This window comes from Capricornis sumatraensis, chromosome 21 (genome assembly GCF_032405125.1).
Source record: "Capricornis sumatraensis isolate serow.1 chromosome 21, serow.2, whole genome shotgun sequence".
Taxonomy (NCBI): domain Eukaryota; kingdom Metazoa; phylum Chordata; class Mammalia; order Artiodactyla; family Bovidae; genus Capricornis; species Capricornis sumatraensis.
This window is the reverse complement of record NC_091089.1, coordinates 47,989,622-47,993,985: the sequence shown is the minus strand read 5'-3', so window position 1 is coordinate 47,993,985 and position 4,364 is coordinate 47,989,622.

The window sequence follows — 4,364 nt, the reverse complement described above, 5'->3', positions numbered from 1 at the left end:
CTGGGGGCATCCTCTGGATCTCTGGCCCGTCGCACTAAATACAGAAGAAAACTCTGCTGGAATTAGCCGATGAGATCAAAGCACTTGCACCCAGACTCAGAAAACATTACTAAAGTGATCTGAGTGCTGAACTGGTCCAACCTCGTCCCTTTCTGTGTGGCCACTGAGCAGTTCCATTACAAAACATGCGCACTGTCCTCTCTGCAGATTCAAGGTTGGGGTCAGTTGCCTGGCAAGGGGTTGGGGAAAGTCCCGTAAAGGAGGCGATGGTTCTGGTCGGTTTATCTCGCCTGTCTTCTCTATTTTAGGTGACCCTGGTGCTTCTATACAATGGACTTTGATGACTCCGTGTTTTTTCCCCACAACACCCGCATGTGGCAGGTTAGGCTGACAGAGACTAAGGGTCTGTCCATTGTCACACAGCCAGTGGGTGCCTGGTTCCATAAGACGGTGTGTGTTGGGGTGTGCTCTCTCTTTCGCCTGTTCCATAAGATGACGTAGCAAGGTACTGATACCCCTGGGCAGGACCAGTCAGATTCATTGGGATAAAGGACAGCGTAGTGATGAGGTGAAGGATGGGGCTCTGGAGCCAGATGACTGAGTCTGAGTCTCAGTGTTCACCCCACTTCCCAGCACCATGACTTTGGCCATGAGTTCTCTCATGTGCAAAATGAGGATTGTGGTTAATATTGGCCCGGAGTCAGCTTCATGGGCACACGACCAATGCGAGGGTATGTGCTTTGAGCTTGAGGTTTGATGCTCTATAATTGCCATCTTGAAACTCTTCATAACTCACATACCTTAAGTTATTAAAAATCTTGAATTTGTGCTTTGTGAGTGAAGTCTGATAGAAGAGTGGGTCACGAGGTGGGAAGGCTTGGATCCTCAGCTCACACTCGGTGCTACCTCCCTCTGCCTCCCCTGGTCTCTCCTCACTGCTCCCCTGTCTCTGGGTACCCATGGCTTTGCCCAGCTTCTCCCTCTTTGCCCCGCATATGGGGATGTCTGCTGCCTTCTCTGCACAGGTGTGTCTAGGTGCCCAGGTACAGAGGTGGGAGGTCAGAGCTGGGTGGTGCCCCAGAGGCATCTTGGCCATTCCTGGTACCAACTGAATCCTGGCCCAGGGGTGGCCGTTTCCTTGAGGGGTCACTGTTCACAAAAGGCTGGGGTCGAGAGCTCGGTTCAACTCTGGGGCAGGTGTGTGCATCTGAAGGTTGGGGGTTGGGAATCTGGTAGCCAGTGGGCCTTTATCTGTATGCTGAGTGTCAGGGTGGGACCCTTGGTGTCTGGGAGAGTCTGCATTCACCTGGCTGGTGCAACATTATAGTATCAGATAAAAACACCATGACAGGCCAAGAAGGTGAGAGAGCGAGAAAACCACTCCAAGGAAGAGTGGGAAAACTTTTATATTTGAGTAAATTTCCTTTTAGATTTCTCCTGCTTTTTGGACGGGGCCCCATAGTTTCATTTTGCACGAAGCCCCACAGGCTCTGTATCTGACCTGCATCGCCTTGGGGCTGTGGGGAGGGTTTTGGATGAGCAAGCACCTGAAAGTGCTGGGCCAGTGGGGACCAGTGGGGGTGTGCTCAGTGTGATCTTGTCCATTTCCAGCTGGAGATGCTGACCAACTGTCAGGTTCTGCTCCTTTGGAGCAGCAAGGCTGCAGTCAAGTTCCCCAGGGGCGCCCCTCCACCCATCGAGCTCACAACAAAATAGAGCTCTTTTCCTAACTCCAGACATGCTTCTTTAAATCGGGCCCGGTATTGACAGGTAACTAGCTATGTTTGCAACAGACAGGGCAGGTCAGGGCCAGGGCTGTGGCAGGCATCTCACTGAATCCAACTGGAAGGAGAGCAAGGGGATCGTCATATGGTCACATCCACTGCGATTCAGCTCATTTCCATCATGATAATGAATTCAAGAATGAGCTTTTGAAATGAACTCTTGATCAGAAAAGAGGCGGTAATTGCACTGGTTATTAGCGATTACTCCTGGATGGGGGTTAGGGGTGTGAGCAATAGAATTAAATGAATTTCCTTTGAAAGTTCTGCTGCACAAAGTAAGAGATATAAATGCTACATTATGTGTTTAAAATACCTCCAGGCTTTGGTTTATAGACTTGTTTATATTTATATATTTATTTGAATGTTTATGGCTTTCTCTGTGTCATTTTCACATTGGTATCTCCATACTCATTATGGTTTTATGACCGCTTTTTGGAAATCAGTGGCTGAACACACCAGCACGTGATTTGATGGGAGAAGGAGATCCAGAAAACAAAAACAAGTTTAATATTGTAGTTGAGGGGAAGAGCCTTCCCTTGGGGTCAGAAAGTTAAAAATGAAGCTCGAAGTCTGTGCACATTAGTTAGAATCTTGGAAAGTTACTGCTTAGTAGGCAGCTGTGCCATGCTTGTCACTTCAGTTGTGTCCAACTCTTTGCAGTCCTATGGACTGTTGCAACCCTATGGAGCCCACCAGGCTCCTCTGTTCATGAGATTTATCAGGCAAGAATACTGGATTGGGTTGCCATGCCCTTCTCCAAGGGGCCTCCCCAACTCAGGGATCAAACCCAAGTCTTCTGCCTTACAGGTTGATTCTTTACTGCTGAACCACTGAGGAAGCCCAGTAGACAGCCTAGTGATAGTCAAATTCCAGCCCTCCAAAAGCTGGGGAGACAGAGGCCTTGAGAGTTTGAGGGGCTGATCAGGGCTCTTGAAGCTCATTGTCCAGAAATCAGGATGAGGGCCCAGCTCTCCAGATGTCCAGAGCTCCTCCAGACCTACCCTCCTTCCCTTCCTGTACACAGAGTGACTTTCCCATTGGGCATAGCAGGCACAGCCCACAATACTTTTAAGGGTCCACAAAAATGTTTTAGTTTCTTTAAACGTCATAAGTGAAAATGCATATAAAGGATTATATTTATCTAAGTACCAGTTCAGTTCAGTTCAGTTGCTCACCTCAGTACCAACGCAGTCATAAAATACAATTTTTAATTTTTTTTATGGAAGAAGGGACTTATGAAAGTCAAGTGCCTAGGGCCCCCCACAAGGCATCATTTTGCCCTGCTGATACAGACCAACCAAGACAGCCATAGGAGAAATTCAGGGTGGGGGACCCAGTCTTCCAAACTGGCCCCGATGAGGCTCTGCTCCCGCCCCATCATGCTCCTTTTAAGTAAGCTCTCTTGTCTCAAATGTCTTTTTGCCTCTCTGCCGAAAGGTCATTTCAAACAGGGAAGAGAGGCTCCAAATTACACATTAGAATGGGCAACAAGTGATAGAAATAAGCTACATGGGCAAATCTACGTGTGTGTGCCGTCAGTTGCTCAGTTATGTCTGACTCTTTGTGACCCCCACGGACTGTAGCCTGCCAGGCTCCTCTGTCTATGGAATTCTCCAGGTGAGATTACCGGAGCGGGTTGCCATTTCCTGGGCTTCCCTGGTGGGCTAGTGTTAAGGAACCTACCTGCCAATTCAGGAGACATAAGGGGTGCAGGTTCTATCCCTGGGTCAAGAAGATCCCTTGGAGGAGGGCATGGCAACCCACTCCAGTATTCTTGTCTGGAGAATCCCATGGACAGAGGAGCCTGGTGGGTTATATAGTCCATAGGGTCGCAAAGAGTTGGATGTGACTGAAGTGACTCAGCACATATGCATGCCATTTGCTACTCCATCTTCCTGATTCAGGGATGGAACCCACATCTCTTTTGTCTCCTGCATTGGCAGGTGGATTCTTTACCACTCCGCCAGCTGGAAAGCCTGGGCAAATCCACACTGAGCAGCAAACCTCTGCTGACTCAGTTCTGACCAGGAGACACTTGAAGGTCTCAATGGTATGTTTGAGTCACAGCTGCTGTGTGAATGCATGGGGGCCCATATATAGAAGGTTCCACGTGGTAAAATGCAAGGTGTGTTGCATATCTCTGGGTGGGTGTGTATTGGTTGGCCTGCACCTCCTCAAACCTGACCAACCTTCAAGGTTCTCCCGTCTCAGTAAGATAGTCACTCACAGCAGTAGACTGACTCTTTAAGTCACCTCTAAATTAATGTTTTGAAACCTCACCCACACGTGATGGAATTGAGAGGTGGGGACTTGGGAGGTGATTGGGCCTCAGGAGGTGATTGGGCCTCAAGGGTGGAGCTCTCATGGATGGGATTAGTGCCTTTATGAAAGAGGCCTCAGAGGCTTCCCTAGTCCTTTCTTTCATACGAGGACACAGTGCAATGACTCTCTAGGAACCAGGAAGCCAGGTCTCACCACGGCTCAAATCTCCTGGCTCCTTCATCTTTGACTTTTAACGTCCAAAACTGTGAGGAATGGGGGCTTCCCTGGTAGCTCAGATGGTGAAGTGTCTGCCTGCAA